Here is a 26331-nt window from a genome sequence, read left to right as displayed (position 1 = left end):
CACTTGTATTTTTCTGCCTTCTGCTTGATCATGTCTTTGATAACCTGAACACCCTTATCTTCAATCTGTGCCCTGACTATTTGCTCTTGCAATGTGGGTTCCACCGAGATATAACTTAAGGCACCTGAAGAAACAACTTCCAGGTTCAGCTTGCACAATTCATCACATAGGGTGGTAACTCTTGCATCCATGCTCATACAATTGCACTGGGCCTTTCTGCTCAAGGCATCTGCCACAACATTGGCTTTGCCAGGATGGTAATGCACCTCTAAATCATAGTCCTTGGTTAATTCTAACCATCTCCTCTGCCTCATGTTTAGATCTGCCTGAGTGAAGATGTATTTGAGACTCTTGTGATCAGTGTAGATGTTACAGTGAGCTCCCATCAAGTAGTGTCTCCATATCTTAAGAGCATGAACCACAGCTGCCAACTCCAGATCATGTGTAGGGTAGTTCTGCTCATGGGGTCTGAGTGCTCGGGAAGCATAAGCAATGACTCTGTTATCTTGCATTAAGACACATCCCAATCCCGTACTAGAAGCATCACAATAAACTTCAAATGGCTTGGTGTTATCAGGTTGAGCCAGCACTGGGGCTGTTGTCAAATGCTGCCTCAGAGTATGAAAGGCATCTTCACACTTTTGGCTCCAATCATACTTGACTCCCTTCTTTAACAGTTCAGTCATTGGTTTGGCAATTCTAGAGAAATCCGGAATAAATCGTCGATAATACCCTGCCAACCCCAGGAAACTCCGAATCTACCTCACTGTAGTCAGGGGTTTCCAATCCATTACCTCTTGTACCTTCTCAGGATCAACTGATATCCCATCCTGAGAAATTGTCTGACCCAAGAATTTAATTTCCTTCAGCCAGAATTCACATTTAGACAACTTAGCATAAAGACGATGATCGCGCAGTCGCTGAAGCACGATGTGCAGATGCTCAGTATGTTCATCTTCATTCTTTGAATAGACCAGAATATCATCAATGAAAACGACCACGAACTTGTCCAATTCTGGCATGAATACTGAGTTCATCAGGTACATAAAATAAGCTGGGGCATTGGTCAGCCCAAAAGACATTACCAAAAACTCATAAAGCCCATATCTGGTTGAGAAGGCCGTCTTGGGAATATCACTGGCACGGATCTTGATCTGATGGTAACCCGAGCGAAGATCTATCTTGGAGAACACTTTGGCTCCTACCAACTAATCGAATAGAACATCAATGCAGGGCAGGGGGTATTTGTTCTTGATGGTCACCGCATTGAGAGGGCGGTAGTCAACACACATTCTCAAACTCTCATCCTTTTTCTTCACGAACAAGGCAGGACATCCCCATGGTGAAGTACTTGGGCGAATGAACCCTTTGTCCAACAACTCTTGCAATTGCTTTTTCAATTCTGCCAATTCCGCGGGAGGCATCCTATAGGGTCTCTTGGAGATAGGAGCAGTCCCGGGTTGCAATTCGATCGCGAACTCAATGTCTCGATCAGGTGGCATCCCTGACAATTCTTCTGGAAAAACATCTGGGTAGTCACAGACCATGGGATCTTTTCTACCGGGGATTCTAGCATGAAGAAGGCACAGGAACGGGTACAACCTTGGTCAGGCAAATATAGTGTGGTTTCACCACAAGTTGGTGAGTGCACCTCAATGGCCCTAGCTGCAATATCCATCACAACCTGATTTCTAGTCAACCAGTCAGTTCCCAATATGATATCCACACTATCCAAGCCTAAAATGAGGAGGTTAGTTTTGATTATCAGACTACCAAACCTTAAAGGCACATTCTTGTTGATTTGGTAGGTGGCAACCCTGCCTCCTGGTGTTGAAATTGTGATACCCCCATTGGTGTGGTGAAAAGGTAATTGTCACTTGGCACTAAATTTTGCACTGATAAAACTATGCGATGCACCAGAATCAAAAAGGATAATAGCAGGATAATTCAAAACTGTAAAGGTACAAGTCATGACGGGTGCTCCCTCTGGAATATCAGCCATGGTGGTGAAGTTTAGCCTGCCTTGCCTCACTTGCACCTTCTGCCTCTTGCCTTGGTTCTGATTAACATTCTGCCCTTACCTCTGCTGGTTCCTGGGGCAATTCTTGGCATAATGTCCGGTGTTGCCGCATGTGAAACACCTGTTGTCATTTGCCTGGCGATACTGCTGCTGCTGCTGATTGTTCCTCTAAGCTGGAAACTGGGTGCGGTTGGGTGCCTGCTGCTGCTGCTGTGGTCGGATCACCCATCTCCCTTGCTGCTGCTGGGGTCCCCTATTCTGAGTGTCGGACACAATTCTGAAGCGCTGTGGCTGAGCTGAAGGTCCTGCCACAGGGGTCTTCCTCTTCTTTTCTGCCTGACGAGCTGTGATACAGTCCTCCTGGGAGATGGCCATGTTGACCAACTCATTGTAGCTGTTGGCCCTGACGGTGTTGAGACGGTCACGGAGCTTAGTGATGAGCCCCCTCCTGAACCTGTCTCTCTTCTTCTCGTCCGTATCTGCATGATATCCAGCATACTGGCACAGGTCATTAAAAGCCTGAGCATACTGCAACACTGTCCTGTTGCCCTGAGTGAGTGCTAGAAACTCGTTGAGCTTTCGGTCCATAATCTCGGCTGGTATGTGGTGTCCCCTAAAAGCTGCCTTGAACTCTTTCCATTCCACCTCTCGGTCCTCTGGCTGCATAGCAAGGAAATGATCCCACCAAGTCCTTGCGTGTCCGCGAAGCTGCTGGGTGGCGAACCTGACTTTGGTGACCTCTGAACAAGCTCCATGGAGTAGCGGGAATTTGGATTCCACCACTCTCAACCATACATCCGCATCAAGTGGGTCCACTGCCCTTGTGAACAATGGAGGCTGGGTACTGAGGAACTCCTGGTAGGTAGCTGCCGAGGGGTGACGCTGATGGTCTCCACCACCATAGTGCTGAGGTGGTGGCTGACACTGAGCTAGCTGCCTCAAGATCTCATTCTGCTGAGCCATTAGCTCCTGCAGAGTGGGAGGCGGTGGCGGCGGTGGAGGAACGCGCTCATTCTGGCCGCGTCGCTGTCTCCCGTCCATCTAAAAAATCACATATATTCTCAATACCATATCTTCAAGTTTAAGGTTTAATTGCGGTGAAGGAGTCAAAGGCGAATCGATAGATTCCGACATAAACAAAAAGGATTTCAAAAGGCATAAACTTTCCTTCCAAATTTAAAACTAACAACATCCATCAACCATGCTTCCAAAAGAGTTTAACATGATTACATCAATGGTCCCAAAAAGACTCAAATCTACCTAGCCTAGTACCCCAAGGGTGCAAAAGCTAAGCTAGCTGCGAGGAGTCCTACCATCACCGACTTCTAACTCTATCCCTGACACCTAGTGAGCGAAAGAGGCAACACTCGACTCGGGGGAAGGTGGTCTCACTGAGCCAGCAGTGTCCAAGATGGAGGCAAGCTCCTCTCCTCCCTCGATATCGACGTCCTCGTTGGCCTCCATATCCTGGATCTCCTGGTGATGCATATCCAGGTGCTCATTAGCCTCAGCAAGCTGCTGCTGAGTGTTAATAAGCTGATCCTCGAGAACCTAGATGGTGTTCTCCCTGGTCCCCACTAATTCCTCCAGCTCTTGGATCTCATTGGATAGCTGCTCCACCTGCAAGTCCTTTTCCACCATCTCAGTGGACAAATCAACCACGAGCTCCTCTCTGTTGTCCAGGGTGATCTTTGTTGCCTCCAACAATGCCATCAGATGGGACATCGCCTCACCACGCATCACTTGCAGACGGTACAGAGCATTCATGCACCATACGGTCAAGTGCGCAGTCTGACCTGGGTAGATAGCCCAGATGTCCTTGGCATGCTCCACCCGATCCTTCCACATTGGGTCGTCCTCCCTTTCCGCGGGGAACAAGCCAATGGGGAGGGTAGACAGCTCCAAGGGATGGAATCCGCAGAAAGTGGTCAACCCATGCAGAGCAATCGCCTCGATCGTGTCCTCAGCCCGGTATCCAAAGGACTCAGAGTCCAGTGAACGCCAGCCTGGCTATAGGGGATGAGACTCCAGGGTCATCCTCACCCTACAGCGGGGCACCCGATGCTTCTCGAACTGCTGCACCGCGTACTGAAGAGGCATCGTGTATCCGGCCCCCTGAAGTACCTCCCACAAAATACGGGGAAAGCCCTCTCATGCAAGCCCGTCAGTGTGGGACAGTGCATTCCCGTCATTTGAGGATCCGTGGGAAGTCATCTGTGGACGGTTAAGCGTAAGTAAAAGAAAAAGAATTATAAAAAGAACAAGAAAAATAAGACTCGGCTTCTCTTTAATTAAAACAAAATGGTACTGGGGAACTTAGTTGGTCATAATTTAAGTCCTTTCTAAATTTTCCATTTGTTTAATTTAAGAATGCATGAATGCTCGTCCTGAACGACCTCAGATCAATATCAAGGGAAAATAGGGAAGAACTCCCATCCCTTACAGTAGCCTGTAGGGCTTAATCACTTAGCCACCTAACTACCCCTCTATCCTCCTAAGGCTTCACGTCCTAGGTCTATCCTGATCGTCCTACGATCTATCCAACATTTGTTTCTATCAAGTTTTACTTCGAAAAAGGATGGTATTCATATTTTATTGATTCCTCTATGGTGGTACAAGCTCCGATACCAGCTGTGGCGGAACTGCCCGAATTATTCCGACTTAAGTGCCCAAGTCCCACCTTAGAGGCTAGACCACACTTAAATGGGAATAACCCGTCAATCCCTCGGATCTAGTCCGACAAGGCCACTGACAGGATCAAGTACCACAATCTCACTCGATGGTGAGTCACATAGCAAATACAATAAAACGTAAAACCATACATTAAGGAGTATTTAATTATTACATCACCATCGGAGTTTTGCAAAAGTAGGCATCATTGTTCGAAGTGCAGCGGAATAAAACTAACGGTAAATAAACAGAGAGATGGGGAAGCCTGTCCCATCACTCCTCATGCTCCTCCTCGGCCGAGGTAGGGTCCCACTCGACAGTCCAACCCGGTGGCAAGATGGACGGCCAAGTCACTCCAGTAACCATGTCCTCCAGAGAACCTGTAAAATTGTGCCACAAGCAAGGCTGAGTATACTAATACTCAGCTAGACTTACCCGGTGTGAGGAGTCTACTCCTCTACCTCTAGACATGCAGCTGTTTGGCTGTGGGGTTTGGTTGCCAAAAGCACTAGCTGAGTTTCTAAATCAAGTTTTTAACTTTGTCAAATTAAGTGTGACTCTCTTAAGGCTAAATGTGTACTATCTACTCATACATAGTAGTAAACATTTTTAGCAATCAACATCTTGTATCAGCTCATCATATTTCCACTTGTTACTCAATGTAGTATAATGGATCAAGCAGTCTCATTAGCTGCGAGAAGCAGACGATTCGAATCGAGTTTTTAAACCTTGCAAGGTAAACCTAAACACACGACATGTAGGGGCACTCCGTCCCCACACATATCAACCGTCCCCATCGATTCCCTGTCAGCAGATCAGGGCTCACCGCCTTGGCGTACAATGCCTCACTGACCCCGACTGCCGTCGTGCAGTGACCGCACTTGTACCCAACATAACCGGAATGGGAGACCACGTCTCAGGTCATGTGAGGGGATATGTCCACTGCCAGGTTCACTCAGGTACTAGGCTTACCGATTTACCATATTTCTCGGCATGTGCTTAGTACGTTCAATCGCTTGACACAGGTATCCGCACGTTAATCCTTATTCCAATTTCATCTCGTAGACCACACATCCCCATGGATCCGTGTCCACAAACTATCTGTCAATATGATATGAAAAGTGGGTACAACCAATTCCTGATCTCGCGCGAGTGCTGGAAAAATCACTCGTCTTCTACCGAGATCCTAATTAAATAAAGCAACTACTTGGCCTAGCATACTAGTATCCATCTCAAAAGGATTCCTGAGATCATGCAACTAGGGTTTTCAAACAACTCCTACACTTAAGTGCACAGTACAAGCCTACAAACATTAAGTGTAGTAAAATAGCATATATAAACGGTTATGCATAAAACCGGGGCTTGCCTTCCAAGGCTGTGGCAGGCAGCTCCTCTGGTGCAGGCTCGGGTGCTGGATCCGGGGCTACCTCCTGAGCAGCTCCTTGCTCCGGCACGAGGACGTACTCTCCGTCAGCAAGGTTACAGTCTATCGAAATGTAATGAACATGTATGTCATGATTATGCAGGATTTAATAACATTATGCTAAGAGAAGAAGAACTAAGTTTAATGAGTAACTTAGGGTTTTCTTGGTCATACGTGGCTTTTAGTAGTTTATGCTTATCACTTCTAGGTTTAGGTTTTTGTTGAGGATAAACATAGAGGATTGGTATTTCCTTATTATAATTTAGTGGACAATTTACAAAGGGTTTTAGGACAACACCATTTTCTATTATTCATTTTCCTTTCTTTATTTTCTATTTATGAATTCTAGTGTAGGTTTGAACTACGACATTGGTTTAAATTTTTCCAAAAAGGTTGTAAGAATTACAGTGGCTTGCCTTTGGTCAATATAGCTTATCCTAGGACTTTGAGGTTCAAATTATAAAGGCTATGCTTTGGACAAAATAATCAAAAGTTGTGTAAATGGGCCACTTTGCACTACAACTCTTAATTAGGGGTGGGTTCTGTCCTAAGGGTTATTTTTGTTGGCATCTAACAGTAATAATAAGCTTTTGTGCCAAAGATCACAGAAAGCTAAGGGATGGTTATTTAGTTATGATTTTCTAAAGTTTAATGCCAAAAAGGCACTTCCTACTACATTGTTATTTGAAAAATGTCAAACAGCAGATTTCATATTTTTTTCCTAAGTTCTTAATAACAAAACATTAATTATCCCAAGGGTTGGGGTGTTTTCACCTTGGGGTTATTTTTGTAGAGTTTTTCTAAGTTTTCCTTGTTTTCTTAAAATAAAAGGTATCCTACTTATTTTATACTAAACCAGGGTATAATAGATTTTTCTAGTGAACTACATTGAATAAGTACCCTAACAAAAATAGGAGTGCCCTCTGGTCCATCATTTTAATCACCTTTTCTATTTTTCTAAATCTTAAGCATATTGTAAAATAAATGGCAAAAACTAACTTAATGGGTTGGACAGAGAGGTTTAGCATTTTTAAACAGGTCAGTAGGTGGATATAAACTTCTCCAAATTTTCCTAACCCTAGTCAAATAGTGCAACTATTTTTATTTCTATTATTTAGCTTTTGGTCAAAACAATAATTAAATCAGAACCCTAAAGTTTTCTGTAGTAGATAAGGGTTTTATATTTTTCCTAAGTAGTTTACATTATTTAAAGTCTGACAAAATTGGTTTGACTAAATTTGGATGAATAAAACAGAAGTTATGGATTATTCAAGTTCTGTCAAAATTTAAATCATATTTAAATAAAGGTTTCCTGGAAAACTACTTTGCACCGAGGACCCTGGGTTATTCCCAAACTAACTCTCTCAGTTGTACCCCCGCGTTACTATTCATTTGAGTCTCTGACATTTCACAAAACCCCCAAGCTTCTTTCCTTCTCCCCCGCGGTCCTTCCCTAGGTTTAAACAGTACCCGCAAGAAAGAAAAGGGTGGCGCGGCTTACCGGCGGCGAGAGAGGTCCGGCGAGGGGCGGGGTTGGCTCGGGGAGGCTCTAGCGGTCACAGCGATGTACGGTTCGACGACGGGGATGGCCGGAATCGCTCGGTCCACGTGCGCAGGCGGGTGTCCTCGTCGGCGGCGGGTGTGCCGGCCAAATCACGGCGATCTAGTTCAATCCCTTGGCACGGTGAGCTTCACGGGGTGATGTAGAGGCTATCTGTGCATTGAATCGAAAAATGGCGCAGTGGCTTATCCGGTCTACGTTCGCCGTCGGTCTGAGGGATTCCGGCGACCGTGGACTGGCCTCTCCGGCGAAGCAGACTTCGATTCCTCGCTCGGGGAGCTTCACCGAGGTGTGCTTAGTCTTCTCCGAGGGTCGGACGGGGTTGGGAAAGGCTTGGCTGGCCGGTCTACGGCGGCAGGGGCTCGGGTGGCCGCGGACACGCCGTGCACAGGCAAACGACGGTGAGTTTGAGCTCCGGTGAGGTTGAGTGTGCGCGGAAGGGTATGGTCGACGCCTGAGTGGGCTTTATAGGCGCGGGCGCGAGCCATGGCGTCGACTGGCCTTTGGCGCGACGCGGGGCGCGCGCGGGCGTGCTATGGCGTGCACAGAGCGCGTCGAACACGTGTAGGTTTTCTTCTGCCCGTGTTCCACAGCTCGCCCAAGTCGCAAACGTGCGAATCTTGGCAAAAATCCGGCGCGAGTCTTTTCCTGGCACCTAGGGTTGTCTCTCATCCGTGAGTCGCCATGGCAGATATGGTCTAGGTAGGGAGATCTTTGGACGCCAAAACAGGTATGTCTCTCTGCCCACCTCGCGACAAAAACAATGCCAAGGCATGTCAAACGTCAAGGTCTCGGGCTCAACTTTTTCCAGGGGGTGCCCTAGGTGGTATGCCACATTTTTGGTATAGAACATAGGTGGTTTTGATGCCATCTTCAAGGTGAACACGGTGGATCTTTAGATTAGGTATAGAATTTGACTTAGAGAGAATTAGAGAGCTCTAGCTCTCTCTCTACTTAGGGATTGGATTTGGGGTTTCTTAAGGGGTCTTTTAGCAATGTTTCCCCTCCATAATTGTAAGTTAATAAGTTACTTAGCTTTGTGCCAAAGATTTGGTCATGGCTTGCATCTTTGTTTAAAACTCTTCCCCTTAACCAAGGTGCTTAGAAGATAGGGTTCAAGAGAGGTCTAGGGTTTTCTCCCCCCTTGTCCAAGGTGATAGTTGCACACAACTAGGGTAATGCTTTTGGTCATTCACATCTCTTGGTTAAAACCTAGCTTCCAAAGCCCTTACACTTTTGCTCCTTAAGTTTCTTCCACATGTGATCATAGTCATTAGTGCATAGGTGTGCCCTAGCCATGGTAACACCTGAGGTGTTATAGCTTTCCCGGGTGGTCATCCAATGAACCAGTCCTTACGGAGAGGCACTCGAGAAACCGCTCGAGTCTCCTTAAGTGTCACAATATCATCATCATAATCAAAAGGGAAAACAGCGTATCATAAATAATCTCATCATGTTCATTGATTAGCGTGAAGCTCTAGCATAAAGCTAAACCAAAATAACCCAACCCACATAGGTAAGCAAGGACAAGATAAACAAAGCTAGTTAAGGATAAATTGTGTAAATGCGGGGAATGAATTATAAAATGAATAGGACATATATGGGTCAAGGGACACTTGCCTTCACCAACCAGCTGCTGCTCAGGGTCTTCACCTGCTACTTCTTCGGACTCCGCCAACTGACCGTTATCTATACGAGTTCAAACATACATTCCACGATTTTAATACAAAAGAACAATACACCACGCAGTAGAGTGTAACAAATAAGCAGACGCTTGGCGCAGGGCTCGCACCTACGACTAAGAGAGAAAGGGAAAAACAACGGTCGAGGCTACGGTCGAAAGGCGATTATGTTAAACAACTATGGATTAAAGCACTTGTCTAAACATAACCATATTAATTTGATAATCATGCTATGCATAAAATAGAGTTACGCTACGCGTTTAATTAATATAAACAATTCAAGGTAATATAAAAGGATTGTCGCGCGGCGAAACGCAAGACGACACAAGCGAACTAAACCAAAACTAAACGAATCGTCGCGCGATGAGGCGCGCAACGAAACACTTGAATTAAGTATGAAAATGACGTAAAGCGTCGTGCGACGAAGCGCACGACAGCATACGTCACTTAAACTGAATTTAAAACAAAACGTCGCACGACTAAACGCGCGACGTCACACATTAAATAATCTAAAATTAAAATTAATCGTCGCGCGACGAAGCACGCGACACATCACACTAATAAATCTGAATTTTAACTAAATTGTCGCGCGGCGAATCACGCGACGCAGCACGTTAATTAAACTAAATTTAAAATTAATTAAACTGAAATTTAAACGTCGCGCTCTAGGGCTGCGCGTGGTAATGCGCTGAGCGCGCACGGGATTGTGACGGGCGAGCCGCAGGGCCGCGCGCCGGGACAGGGGGCCACGCTGCTGGGGCAGGGGCGTCGAGCCGTTGTGGGCACGGGGCCGCGCGCCGGGGTGCCAAGACGCGCCACCGGGGGGGGAAGAGACGCGCGGCCAGGGGCCGGGCCAAGCTGGGCTGGGTCGGGTCGCGGGCCGGGCTGGGCTAGAAACCCACTACACGCACGATCACTGATCGGAATCCAATTGCGAATCAAAATCCGAAACGAGGCGAGATGGACGCGTGATTAAACACAATATCAGACAAAAGAAATATGCTTCGGCATGATGCAACACCCATGTCAACTTAGGTTTTTGTTTACACGCGATACGGACACCAGTCACTATACTGCTATGAAAATGGGAAGAAGGAGCAAAACGGGGAGAGAAAAGAGAGTAACGCCTTAATTTGGCGAGTATTGAAGAAGAAAAATTCTACCCCCCAAATTCAAGGCATTACACCATAGCTCATTCCTTGTAAAGTTGTTGAGATCCACTTGCATGGCAACCACCCAGTTCGGATCTCTTAGTGCACCTCTATCCTGTATGGCTCAATAAAGGACACAAAGGAGTACTGTTCACAAAAATGAGCAACTCGAGATCGAGTGGTTACCCCTTGTGGATGTTACCAAGAATGGAGTTGACGGGGTGATCTCTTTGAATTGCTTGGTGGACTCTTGGGTGTGGTGGTCTTTGATCCTAGATCTCTTGATCATTTTCCTTGTTTTGATTATCTTCATCTCCCCCTTGATCAATGTCCTCCTCTTGAGGTGGCTCGTCGTCTTGATCTTGATCTTCTTCCTCTTAAGCCATTTCCTCATCTTGAGTTGGTGGAGATGCTTGTATGGTAGATTATGGTTGATCTTGTGCTTGTGAAGGCTCTTCGGATTCTTTTGGATACACATCTCTAATGGACATGTTCCTTAGCGCGACACATGGAGCCTCTTCATCATCTAATTCATCAAGATCAACTTGCTCCACTTGGGAGCCGTTAGTCTCATCAAACACAATGTCACAAGAAACTTCAACTAATCCAGTGGACTTGTTGAAGACTCTATATGCCCTTGTGTTTGAGTCATAACCAAGTAAAAGCCTTCTACTGCTTTAGGAGCAACTTTTGAATTTCTACATCTCTTGATAAGAATAAAGTATTTGCTCCCAAAAACTCTAAAATAAGAAACATTGGGCTTTTTACTGGTGAGGAGTTCATATGATGTTTTCTTGAGGATTCGATGAAGGTAGAGTCGGTTAATGGAGTAGTAAGCGGTGTTAATCGCCTCCACCCAAAACTGATCTAGTGTCTTGTATTCATCAAGCATGGTCCTTGCTATATCCAAAAGAGTTCTATTCTTTCTCTCCACAACACCGTTTTGTTGAGGTGTGTAGGGAGAAGAGAACTCATGCTTGATGCCCTCCTCCTAAAGAAATCCTTCAATTTGAGAGTTCTTGAACTCTGTTCCATTGTCGCTTCTAATCTTCTTGATTCTCAATTTGAACCCATTTTGAGCCCGTCTCAAGAATCTCTTTAATGTCTCTTGGGTTTGAGATTTTTCCTGCAAAAAGAATATCCAAGTGAAGCAAGAATAATCATCCAATATTACAAGACAATACTTACTCCCGCCGATGCTTATGTAAGCAATCAGGCCGAATAAATCCATGTGGAGTAGCTCAAGCGGTCTCTCAGTCGTCATGATGTTCTTGTGTGGATGTCGAACTCCATCCCGCTTCCCTGCTTGACGTGCACTACAAATCCTGTCTTTCTCAAAATGAACATTGGTTAGTCCTAAAATGTGCTCCCCTTTAGAAGCTTGAAGATTCTTCATTCCAACATGAGCAAGTTAGCGATGCCAGAGCCAGCCCATGTTAGTCTTAGCAATTAAGCAAGTGTCTAGTTCATCATTGTTATCATTGGAATCAACTAAATATAGCTGACCATCTAACACTCCCTTAAAAGCTATTGAATCATCACTTCTTCTTAAGACGGTAACACCAATATCAGTAAATAGACAATTGTAGCCCATTTTACATAATTGAGAAACAGAAAGCAAGTTGTAATCTAAAGAATCTACAAGAAAAACATTAGAAATGGAATGGTCAGGAGATATAGCAATTTTACCCAATCCTTTGACCAAACCTTGATTTCCATCCTCGAATGTGATTGTTCTTTGGGGATCATAATTTTTCTCATATGAGGAGAACATCCTTTTCTCCCCTGTCATGTGGTTTGTGCACCCACTATCGATTATCCAACTTGTTCCACTAGATGCATAAACCTACAAAAGAAATCTAGGCCTTGTTCTTAGGTACCCAAACAGTCTTGGGTCCTTTCACATTAGAAACAAGCACCTTGGGTACCCAAACACAACTATTTGGACTTTTGTGTTTGCCCCCAACATATTTGGAAACTACCTTGCCTAATTTGTTAGTAAGCACAAATGATGCATCAAAAGTTTTAAATAAATGCTATGTTCATTTGATGCATTAACAGTCTTTTTCTTAGCATTTTGATACGAGTTGTATGCCTAGAGCTGGAAGCCTCATTATTGTAATTATAAGCATGATGAGCAGTAGAATGAGATTTCCTAGCATGAATGCTTTTAATTTTATGCTCAGGATAGTTTTCAGGATATAAAATATAGTCTTCCCTATCCTGAACCATGGGAGCCTTGCCCTTCACAAAGTTAGAAAGCTTGTTTGTAGGGGCATTAAGTTTGATGTTGCTTTGGCTCCCAGATTGGAAGCCAATGCCATCCTTAATGCCAGGACGTCTCCCATTATAAAGCATATTACGAGCAAATTTAAATTTTTCATTTTCTAGCTCATGCTCGGCAATTTTAGCATTTAATTTAGTTATGTGATCATTTTGTTCTTTAATCATAGCAATGTGATCATTCATAGCATCAACATTAATATCTCTACATCTAGTGCAAATGGTAACATGCTCAATGGTAGATATAGAGGGTTTGCAAGCATTCAATTCTTCAATCTTAGCAATTAACTAACATTTTCAGTTTTAAGACAAGAAATTGAATCATTGCAAATATTAAGCTCTTTAACAAGTTTTCACAATTTTCAACTTCAAGAGCGTAAGCATCTTTTAGCTTAACAAAATTTTTATTTTCCTTAACGAGCAAGTCCTCTTGGCGTTCCAAGATCTCATCCTTGTCATTAATGATTTTTATTAATTCATTAATTTTCTTCTTTTGATCCATGGTAAGGTTTGCAAAAAGAGAAGTCAAATCATCATCAATTTCACTAGAGTTACTCTCATCATCTGAAGTAGTGTATTTTGGGTATCTCTAGACTGTACCTTCTTCTTTTTGCTATCCTTGGCCTTGAGACATTTGTGGCCGACGTTGGGGAAGAGAAGGCCTTTGTTTATGGTGATGTTGGTGGCATCCTCATTGGAGGAGTCGATGGAGCTCTCGTCGAAGTCCCATTCCCGCCCTAGGTGTGCCTTGCCACCCTTCTTGTAGTATCTCTTCTTCTCCATCTTCTTCTTCCCTTTCTTGTTGTCGTCCCTGTCACTATCACTTGTATATAGACATTGAGCAATAAAATTACCAGACTTACCACACCTATAGCAAACCCTCTTGGAGCGGGATTTGTAGTCCTTCCCCTTCCTTTGTTTTGAGGATTTGCCGGAAGCTCTTGATGATAAGAGCCATCTCCTCGTTGTCAAGCTTCGAGGCGTCAATTGCGTTGCTTTGAATGCAACGGGTTGCACCTCGGGTGTGGAGGTAGCGCCTTGCTCCAAGTTGACAATATGTTTGTAGTCTTTGATCATAAGTTCAAAGCTCATAAACTTGTCGATCATCTCTCGGGAGACATCTGTTTATATCTAGAATCTCCATGGATTAATTATACTTGAGTGGGGTTACGAAAGACAAGAGATCTTAGAATAACCTTGACCATTTCATGGTCATCCCACTTGGTGCTCCCGAGGTTGCGGACTTGGTTCACCATCGTCTTGAGCTGGTTGTACATTGCTTGTGGCTCTTCTCCCTTGTTGAGGACGAATCGACTGAGTTCTCCCTCGATTGTTTCACGCTTGGTGATCTTTGTCACTTTGTCTCCTTCGTGCGCCGTCTTGAGGACATCCCAAATTTCTTTGGCAATCTTCAACCCTTGCACCTTGTTGTACTCCTCTCGACACAAGGAAGCGAGGAGTATAGAGGTGGCTTGGGAGTTGAAGTGCCTTATTTGGGCGGCCTCATCGGAATTGTAATCCTCGTCGCCCACCTGTGGTACCTATGCTCCATACTCAACAATATCCCATATGATTTCATGGATTGAGGTTAGATGGTGCCTCATTTTATCACTCCACATACAATAGTCTTCACCATCAAAATATGGTGGTTTTTCTATGGGAACGGATAGTAGAAATGCGAGTATAGAAATACAAGGATAGCGAAGAGGGATCTTACTATACTTCTTGCGCTCTTGGCGCTTAGAAGATGTAGATTCGACACCGGAGGTTGAGGGTAAGGAAGAATCAGTCGCTTAGTAGACCACCTTTTTCATTTTGTTTTTCTTCTTGTCACCCTTCTTATGTGACTTGATGGAGCCGATAGATTCCTCCTTATGCTCCTTGTGCTTATCGTTGGCCTCCTCCAATGGAGTCCTTTCTTCGATCTTCTTTCTCGAAGATCCAGGCTTTTCCTTGGTGACCATCTCTCTTTTGGCGTGTTCTCCCGACATCAATTAGAGTTGTTAGACTCTAATGAGGTACCGAGCTCTGATACCAATTGGAAGTCTCCTAGAGGGGGTGAATAGGCGAATCCGAAAAATTATAATCTTTGAACACGTATTTCACCTAGGGTTAGGGTTAGAAATAAATAATAGTGAATTCAGAGTGAGGAAGATAGTTCTTTCTTGCTCATGAGTTGCTCAATCAATACAGATAACTTTGGGAGCAAACTCAAAACAAAATGAGCAAGAGAACTTAAGAGAGAGAGGAGAGGGGAGAAACAAATCAAATGGTGAAGATCAACACAAGTGGACACGGCGATTTGTTTCCCAAGGTTCGGTTCCAAAGAACCTACTCCCCGTTGAGGAGGCCACAAAGGCCGTGTCTATTTCAACCCTTTTCCTCTCTCAATCGGTCACCTAGACCAGTCGAGTGCTTCTTCTTAATCTCACGGTTCACAGAAACCCTGCAAGGATCAACACACAATTAAGTGTCTCTTGCTTGATTTACAAAACACTTGGAAAGATTAAAAGGAGAAGAAAGCAACCAAGCAACAAGAGCAACAAAAGAAACACAAATCACCCTCTCTCAAGTCACTAAACACTTTAGATCACTTGACTTGATTTTGGAACATGGAGAGGATTTGAGGCTTTGAATGTGTCTTTGGAGTGTAATCTTTGTTCTTGTATTGAATGAAGAGAGTGGGATACTTGGATGGCTTGAATGGTGGTGGTTGGGGGTATTTATAGCCCCAACGACTATTCTAGCTATTGGCTGACTGCTTTGCCGATGGGCACACTGGATAGTTTGGTGGTGCACCGAACACAACACTGTTCATTGTCCGGTGCACTGAACACAACACTGTTCAGTGTCCGGTGCGTGCCATGTTAGCCGACCGTTGGGATTTGGAGCTGTTAACCGTTGAAGACTTCTATCCTGTTGCTGCACCAGACAATCTGGTGGCACATCGAACAGTTTGGTGTGATCTGACATCGCAGATTGTCTTCTGACCTCTGACGGCCAGACTGCTACGCAGTTGACCGTTGCTCCATAGACTCACCGGACAGTCCAGTGGCACACCAGATAGTTCGATGATTTTTAGTGGACGAGCGCTGAGAAAACTCGAAAGCAGCCTGTTCGTGGAGTGCTCTAGCCAGGGCACCGGACACTGTCTGGTGCGCCACTGGCTGCAGCAAGTCTGTCATGCTCCAAACTTGTAGGATTGTCTGAAGGTCTTTTTCTTTGTATATTTTAAAAATTTATGCACCTAATAAAAATATCAACTAGGCAAACTAGTTAGTCCATTAAGTTTGTGATGGTCGTCAAACACCAAAATCGATTATAGGAAATGGTGAGGCCATTTCCCTTTCAGTAAGGATCAAATATTCTCTATGGGTTAGGCACAACCATTTACATTATGAGTTAGTCCACTCTCACACCTGGTTTTGGAAGGTAAACCGAATGCGAACCATGTACGTATCAGGATCAGAAATTCACGTACACAGCGATTACATCAATGACTCATCATAGCACAATTCTTCAAACATTAATAAAGAATAAGTAATAACATTACACACTAGAGTCAATTACATAATATGAATCAAAGTACACATAATAGAAACGTAGCCAACGAAAATAACCCACCACAGACTGCTGACTGTGGAGGTTGCTAGCCTAATCCTTGAACTCATCGACGTTCTGAAATTCCTGGAGATCCACCTTGACGCCTTCTTCTTCTTAACCTGAGCATAGGTTGTACCAAAGCCAACCTGGTGTTTTGTGAAATCAAGGGTGAGTACACATCAACGTACTCAGCAAATGTCCCGTTTGGCTGAGGTGGACTAGCTTTATGTGGGGTTAGGATCAAAGTAGTTGCTTTTAATTCATCAGGTATTTATTATTAGTAGAAGCTAAGTTTTATCAATAACCAACCCGTGAATCCTTTCCTCATCGAGGAACATCATTGTCATCAACAAACCAAAAACCATTAATAGAATCAATGCATCTCGAACCATCTGTATCTCTAATCAAAGAGGATCCCAAGGCCGCTCATAACCATGAGCACGACTGGTATATCAGTTTTATTCATCTGCAGAGGTTGTACACTTTACCCACGAGTCGTGATTCCCTTTCTGCCTGGAGAGCGCTACTCCCCATTGACCACTACCTAGGTGGCCTGGCAGGGTATCACTATATAGCCTTTACAAAGATTCCCCTAGTGTGCAGTTGCTTGTTAGGTTTCACCAGTCGTACAAACATAGTACTCCTCCCTAAGGTGGGTGACTAACAAAACCAAACCGAATGAACCTCGGCACCCACCCTTAGCAGAGCAAGCACTATGCCTCACCCCCCATTGATGACCCTCCGACAAAGCGAACTACACCCCAAGTTCATCTAATTAATCAGCTAAGGGTGTCCCATTCCACCCTTATGGTTGTGCTGTTATCCCGGGTGGTCTCTTAACGAACAGGTCTTTACAGAGAGGTACTCAGGAAACAATCTGAGTCCCCTAAAGTAACACAAGCTCATCATCATAATCAAAATAACATCATCGTGTCATAAATGTTCTCATCATGTTTGGTATATCAGTTTCATTCATCTGCAGAGGTTGTACACTTTACCCACGAGCTATGATTCCCTTTCTGCTCGGAGAGCGCTACTCCCCATTGACCACTACCTAGGTGGCCTGGCAGGGTATCACTATGTAGCCTTTAAAAAGATTCCCCTGGTGTGCAATTGCTCATTAGGTTTCGCCAGTCGTACAAACATAGTACTCCTCCCTAAGGTGGGTGACTAACAAAACCAAATCGAATGAACCTCGGCACCCACCCTTAGAGAGCAAGCACTATGCCTCGCCCCCCATTGACGACCCTCCGACAAAGCGAACTACACCCCAAGTTTATCTAATTAATCAGCTAAGGGCGTCCCATTCCACCCTCATGGTTGTACTGTTATCCCGGGTGACATCTTAATGAACATGTCCTTATGGAGAGGTACTCAGGAAACAATCTGAGTCCCCTAAAGTAACACAAGCTCATCATCATAATCAAAATAACATTATCGTATTATAAATATTCTCATCATGTTTGTTAATTAAAGTAGAGCAATAGCATGAAGTTAACCATAATAACCCAAATGGTAATCAAGGACAAGGTAAATACAAAGCTAGTCAATCCTTAGGTTTCAATTAAGTAATGCGAAACAGTGAATTAATAAGTAAGTAGGACATAATAGGTTAGAGGATACTTGCCTTCACCAAACATATGCTCAGGGTCTTCAACCGTTAGAACTCAAAGAACTTGATCACATGGTCGCCCAAGCTTGACCGTCGATTCCTCAAAGCTCAGAAACGAATCATGATCTAATCGCAACACGAAACAAAGACGAACAAGCATAAGCAAAAAAACAAACATATATATATATACATATATATATACATATATATATACATATATATATATACTAGGTATATGCCCGTGCGTTGCAACGGTATACAAAATATTTGATAAAATATCAGTGCACAACGATTATATAAATCAAATATCATATATACTATCGACCTCAAAATCTTACAAATTCTTTGACAACAACCAATACAAAACTAAACTAAATCATGAAAATTAATAAATGAACTAAATACATGAAATGACTAAACCCAAATCTAGTCTCTCTGAAGTTTATACACATGCAATAGAAAGAGTATCTACAAAGAGGCAATCACCAGGCATCTCTACTCTACACCGTCAGAACTCAAAAGATGATAAAGGGTACATCAAAGGAGTGCCCATTAGGAGCAACCTAGAGAACTGGTTTGTCGCACATCTGACGACTCCACACATTATAGAAGAATGGGAATACGTTATCTAAATCTGTATAATCATACATGAGACCACCACGGTTATAAAACCAAATGCGTAAAAAATAATAAAGGGTAATCATGTTTCAAATGAATTGTAGCTCATAAAAATTATTTTTACTATAATATGTAACAGTTAGTTCCTTGCGGCTGGTAAAAATTAATTTAAGTTTGCCTATGTCATTAAGAACATGTATGAATGCCAACTTTAAACTTCTAGCTTTCTAATATCATGTCACAAATTGGTAACTTTCTCCATGGGTTCTAGAAGCTCTCAAGGAGCAACAATTCAGAAGTGAACTGGACGAAAATGCATGGGCTAAGTATAAAAGAAACTAAGAAAATTATTTTAAGCTCATAAAATTGTTTGATTATAAAGACCCATCACTTATAAGTTTCTTCTCCTAGCGGTGTCGATGAGCGCCATCTCTTCGTTCCTGACGATGTCCATGAGGAACTCCGCCTATGAAATCATGCCATAACTTTAGTTCCTTAATTTCTTTCTCTATCTACAACAAACAAGTAAAATTTTACATCATGTCATTGAAGTCGTCATATTTTCATAGTGAAGACAACCGACATGCTAAATGACGTATGCAACATGTGCAGTTAGTTCACTATGGTTACTATGTTTCTTCATGTACAAAGATGTTGGGATGAATACACATGAAAAAGTCACAAGTAGCATATACCTTCTGGATTTGATTGTCCTTTTCTTCCACTAATGCTTCAAGACCAGAATACGAAGCTGGGCATCACAATTCACTCTCCAATCTTGCATCAGGCTACATAAACTTTAATAAAGAAGAAACCGTCTATCTGATATAGTATCAATACACGATTCAAAGTTATTTTGATCCTAAGGGAGAAACGGAACTTGTTGTTAACTGAAAACAGTAAAGTAAAAGCACCTTAAATGCATGTTTGGGGTGGTTATCCAATGCATGCTGTAAAAACACCTTAAATAACCAATATATATAAATAGGGAACCAAATGGAAGGAAAAAGCTGCCATGGTGAGGGCTAGTTTGAGAATGCTAGAACGACAAAGAGACTACGAGACCCCATAGTGAAGTTTCCTCAGGAACCCCCTAGTACAGTCTTTCCTCTCCTAGGATATCCCTCACCTCGCCTGCATGAGAACATACATGCAGCTTTGCTATCTAAATTGGCTACATGCAAAATAATCAATATAACATGCATGCACACTATTTGATCTCGCTGCCCATACAAAGATCAAAATTGGATGCAGATGTAGGGAGTATCTTATTAGGGAGAAAATTTAAAAGTGACATTCTATGCCAAACATGTCAATAGGATCAGAGCAAACTTACAAATCCAGGTGTCATTGCTGGCTTCCAAGCTGGGAGATTTTGCTGGGTAAATCTATAGAAAACTGCAAAACAAACAAACTTTTTTTTAAAAAACATGGAACTCTAGAACTATAAAGGGACAACATGTTATGAAATTAGGAATATCTTAGTTGATATGACATTTTCCATGTTAAGTAAATTAATTTTCTTGCAATTTGCTGAAACTGGTTGACACAGGATGGTTAGGAGATGAAACCATTCCTCTGCACTCTGCACTTAAGTCGACTGCACCTATAGACTCAACTGCAAGTGCTCAATGCTTTCAGCACAGATCGCGTAGCTAAAGTCTAAAGAATGCAATCAACTGGACTGAACAAAAACGAAAGGTTATCAGAACAGATAGTCAAAATACATGACTTGAGACCAAAAGAAATATTTGTTTAGTCCATAAAGTCTGATACCCATACAACATTTTCTGGCTTTGTAGTCTGATACTTAGTGCACTTTCTTTTAATCCAAAAATAGAATGTGATGCTCATGACTGTCTTTGATTTGTCCTCTGGTGTAGTACCGATAATATATCAAGTTCATCGGGCACGTGATGGATCCAGCTTTGCCACAAGAAAAGTGGAGGCAAAGAGAAGGGCCTAGTTGTATTCACCTTGATTGCTTCTTTCCAGGTGCTTATACTTCTAGACATGATAATATTTGAAACTTCTTTGGATGGATTAAATAATTTATACGAACTCATACCAGTTATGATTCTCATTTTTGAATCCTTTGAACTTGAAAATGCCTCTACCTTGTACATGCTGACAATTTTTGAGTTATAAGGTCAATGACTATTTTGAACCTTGTATCTCCCAAAACGCCGCATGAAGTCACTGTTACTTTGGTTATATTAAATGGTACTGTTCCAACCTGTTATCAAACTTAAGATTAATTGAAATGGAAACATGAACTGTTGTATAAAATGGCTCCTTGTAGCCCTTGCCCACCTCACTAAAATTTATGTTCATTGAACCCATAGGTTTATGGTATATCTTCATCAGCTACCAATTAATATCATCCTTAGTCTCAATAGTTACCAGACAATATCATTCTTGGTGACTTGGTCTCAGTTTGATTAGTGCAGTTGCTTATGATCCATGGATAAATTGTTGTGGTACAACTGCTAGAATATATACTGCATTACTGCTAGGTTGAATTTTTTTAGGACTGCAAAGGTCAGCCTCATGAAATATGCCAGTGTGAATTTGGTTTGACTATCTGTTCAACTGATTCTCTTGCAGAAGGAAGAAGTGGGTTTTGAGCATCAGGCTGCAATCATGCCTGATGTTCCTCCGCCAGAACAGGCAAGGATTTTTCTCTCTTTCCTTTGATATCTGTGGATGAAAAACAGATATCTAATAAGCAATCAAATGCAGCTCTCTTTCCTTTGATGTATCTCCTGCTATAGATCGGCTTTGATTTGTGCAACCAAAAAAAGGTAGACAGACAGAGAGCTCGTTCTGCACTTTCTAAAAATTTCTTGCATTCTGTTTCTTCCAGATCTCCAAGATGGTAAAAGGGGTGAACCCATTTAAACACCCTTGACAGTTCCATTCCATATCTATGCTACTTCCTTGAAATTAGAGGACAATTAAGAGCATATATAGTTGGTTAGGAAGAAGAACATTTGCTGCAGATCACTTATGCACGGTGAACTAATACCAAGGAAGTAGCATAGAAAACAACTGGAGCAGAAAATAAAAATAAAACTTGCACTACATCCATTTAACTATAGAAGCACTTTGAGCCAAAGATGATGATAGGCTACCAAGAATGACATCATGCACATACCTGTCTTTGGCTAGGCTGGTTTCGTGGGGGTGATCCACCAAGCGACGGGGGATGAGAGGAGCCTTCACTATAATTTGTTGTCTGCTTCTTCTCATTTAAAAAAACAAAGTGAGAAGCTAAACCAAATCCTGTTGTACCAATATATGAATGATTATATGATTATACAAATTAAATCTAAGAGAAAAGAAAAATATTATGTGATTGCTAACAATGACATAAGCGATTCAAAGTGCAGGGGCCATTCATAGATAGAAAATATCCATATAATATCCATAATCAGGATACATGAATTGATATATTCTGAAGAAACTCTTATATACAAAGCAGGGATAATAATTGGATCACACAAGCTGTTAAACATCGCAAAACACCACTATTGCATCAAAATAATAGATATTCGTACATTTATGCAGTATCAAAATTGAATCAAAACAAAAATAACAAAGGTTTAAAAGTAAAGATTCCATTGCTTTTGCATTATGTCAAAAACAAGCAAAGGCAGTCTGTCATGTTTCTTTGGCATTGTTCTAAAAGAAAAAGATAACACTAAATTGAGAAGAGCAGACTGAGAGCTTCCGGATTTGAGAAGAGCTCCCAGACCCAGCCCCATGTCGTCACACCGGAAGATCCACCACGGCTCAAAGCAACCTAGCAGCGGGAAACATAGACGTGGTGGTTAGATGGCCACGCACAGCCACAGGGCATAACATGGCCACACTTTGCAAGTTATAGGGAATAAACTCAATTATTGCTTGAACAGTGTAGTTTAGATTAATTAAACCAATAGAACACTTGCTTTTTTGTTTTGGTCACTAAGCAAGAAACAAAACTGAAACATAAACTGGGAAGTCACTATATTATAAGCAAATATTGACATCTTAAGAAACATTCATTGTATATGCTCAAGTGATAAATAGGTGGCAAACAAGACAAGATTATACTCTAGAATAATAGCAGTTTGACAATATGCGTGTCTAGGCGCCGCGGGTGATCGATCCAAGCAGTGATCGCCGATGTACCAGTGTTGTGCGTGTTCATGACAATGAACTGAAAGCGGGACTCAGAGTTCCTGGACCAATCAAGCACATTGTTGACAGAACCAGACCGCATAGGAGTGCAAGCCAAAAAAAAACCCAACACAAACCCTCACCTCCTGACAACAAACAGCGACCCCTCGACGTCCTTCCAGCTCTGCACGAAACAAACCAATAACCAAAGAATCTGCCATGAGATGATGCTGGATCGGATAATGGTCCAGTAAATGGAGCATGAGGAAGGAAGAATCTATGGCTCACTTGACGTGCGTGGTAGTGTCCACCATGAGATCTTGTTGGATCAGATCGGGGGAAGGGAGAATCTGTTGCTCACCCACTGGTTGAGGTCGGTAGGAGCAGAGGATCATGTCACACGGGGGACCGGTGCTCCAAGGCCAGATGGTGGTCGGCGGAGAGCATTACAACGGGGAGCGAGGCAGTGAGGCGGATGGTTCATCAGGTTGGCGCTGGTGGTCATCGGAGCCCCCTCGCCTCCCGATAGGATGTCGCGTGCCTGCACGCGCGGGGCCGCCGCCAGGAGGGTTCGTGGCTAGGGCGGGGGTGGGGGTGGTTGGGCGAGAGGGAGACACGGGTGTCGCGGCGGGGACCGGTGCTCCAAGGCCAGATGGTGGTCGGCGGAGAGCACCACGACAGGGAGTGAGGCGGATGGTTAGGCCGCCGCCAGGAGGGTTCGAGGCTAGGGCGAGGGCGGGGGTGGTTGGGCGAGAGGGAGACACGGGTGTCGCGGCGGGGGCATCACGAGCGAGCTGTACTGATTCGCTATCTGGGCCGCATGAAACATCGCTGGAATATGGGCCACATGACGATTTTAGCCCACGACACCAGCATTGTTTGTGGTGCTTTCTTTACTATTGTGGTTAGTGCCATACCGGCTAGTGAAACAGGTAGAGAACGGCTTATAAGCGTTGGTGCAGCCCCAAATGTCAACTTGTTTGTGACTCAATGGCGTTAGTAGAGAACAATTTAGGTAATGTAGATATTTGTTTTGCTTGGCGAGGAAATGGGCCTGCTGGGTTGCATGCGTTGGGACGGCGCGAGAGGGAGTAGAGCTGTGCCTTGGTGGGGCCCACGGCATGGGAGGCAGAGGCAGAACCGTGCACCATCCTGGGTGTGTACGTCTACACTATCGTCTTATATAGTAGTAGAGATATATTAGCATAAGAACATTACACCATTCAAAGAAAAACATAATAAAACACGTGACAAAAAGAAACGCGACATTCGAAACTATGGTTCAGAAGTTATCGTGTTTATGAAATATAAATTAATTTGACATAATTATATTAATTGATATTTATAAAACATAAATTAATACTACTTAGTTTTGACTAACTTACTGTTTTAATTGTGGATGATTAAATAAATAAGTAATTAACTGACATGAGTGATTATAAGTGAACGGTTTAATCTTGCGTGCGATAACGCGCGATACCCGCGAACGGCGTGCGGCAAGGCACACGACACACGCGAATGGTGTGCGACAACGTGTGCACGCGCGACACTCGTGAAAGACACGCGATGACGCGTGCGAAGCAGCACCGCGACATATGCACGGTACGCGAGCCGACACGATACACAAAACTAATAAATAAATAACATGATTAAACTAACCAATTATTTAATAAGAATAATTTAGTTGACATTAACTGCACTGATGTTGTTTTGTAAATACGCAATTCAAAATTATAAATTAGATTTAAATAAAACGTTGTTCTATTAACCTTCGTTCAAACAAACTTTTAAATAAATTAAATAAATTATTCAACAGTAAAGAAAATACTTCTAACATGTAGATAATTTTAATATGAATCTAACCCAACTTGAACGGATCGAATCGGGTTTAAAACGCAAAAGTTATCACTATTTTAAACTAGTCTAAATTATTGTGTACGGTTTCAAAATCTGACAGGGGCATTTTCGCAAATAAGTCATCTTCATCCTCACCTCTCTCTCCATGTAGGGAACCGCCATGGCTATGGGGAAGCAGGCGTCGCGCGCCAGGGGCCGACCGCGCTGCGTAGGGCGCGCTCACGCGGGCAAGTGGCCGCGCCCGGGGTCCCACGCTTGGGGCCGACCGCGCCAGACCTTTGCGGCTCTCCCGCCATGGCCCGAGCGATTAGGGGAGGTAGGGGATCGGGGCCGTGCGCGCACGGGTCGGGGACAGGGCGCCGCACCGCTGGGGCAGGGGAGGGAAGGGAGAGGGGCTGCGCAGGGAGGAGAAAAAAATGAAGAACTAGGTTGGAATCCATGGAGGAGGCTCACCGAGGAAGAAGACCCTCGCCGGAGCCGAGAAGGAAACCGTCGATTGGAACGAGACGGAAATTCGGTTCAACTTCGGATTTTACTATTTATAAAATTCGAAAAAGCCTAGAAATCCATATTTTGTGCTCAAAATATTATAGAAGCTTCCAAAAATTCTCGAAATATTTCTAGAAATGTTTTGGCACCTAATGAACTCAAAAAACATAATTAGAGTTTCTAAAAACATTTTAAGTACCTCAAATAAATAGATTTTGGTTTCCAGAAAATAGAAAAATACTTTAAAAAATATAAAAATCTACCGAGGGCTTCTATTGTAATACCCAATTTGTAAAGAATAAGAGGAGAATTGATATCCTTATATGTTTTGCCCTCTATTTATTAGAACATGTGAACAACCACATTTAAAGTGATTAATGAGCTAATGACACATAAACAATCTATGCATAATGTTGGAGTTTATTTGTGTGCATTTAATAATAATAACAACAATAATATTAATATAAATACATTAATGCCCAAATTTGGATTTAATACCTAATTTGCAAATTTAGAATTTGGAGAAAGAGAAGGAAAATGCTATACCAAACAAAGAAAAATACATATATAAATAAATAAAACTTTTCATACGGGTATTTGAATTTGTGTATTTTATCTAGGTATCAATTGGGCAATAAAATTTGAATTTGAATTTGAAATCTAAAAATAAAGAAGAAAATAAAACAAAAAGAAAAGAAAAGATGACAACTCAAGCATTGGGCCTAATCCACAAGAACCAACCCACTTCCAATTCCACCGCGCAGCCCAGCGTGCTAATGGGGTCGTCGACAGGAGGACCCGCGCCGTCAGTCTCGCGTGCGCCCACTCCAGAAGTCCTGGCGCTAACAGAAAGAGCCCACCCGTCAGTCGTGCTTCGCACGCCGCACACCACGCCACTGCGCCGATAGCTGGGACCCGTGACTCAGTCGTTCACCACGCGAGGACGCTTACACATGGGCCTCGTCTGTCAGCTTGCATGACCATAACCAACTTGCGCTTTGGTCGGCGATGTGGAGCTCAGGCGTGGTCCTTTTTTCCTTCCTCCCCTTTTCCTTCGCCCTACATAAGAACCCAGCCACCAGAGAAGGCCATCGTTTGCTTCGTCGTTCGCGTCTTACCGAAAATACCGCTGTAGTGAGAGAGGGAGGGCAATCAATGGGCGATTTGGGCCACCGTCGGCGATTCTAGTCATTGCGGG

This window comes from Zea mays, chromosome 4 (genome assembly GCF_902167145.1).
Source record: "Zea mays cultivar B73 chromosome 4, Zm-B73-REFERENCE-NAM-5.0, whole genome shotgun sequence".
NCBI lineage: Eukaryota > Viridiplantae > Streptophyta > Magnoliopsida > Poales > Poaceae > Zea > Zea mays.
Note: the sequence above shows the minus strand (reverse complement) of the source record.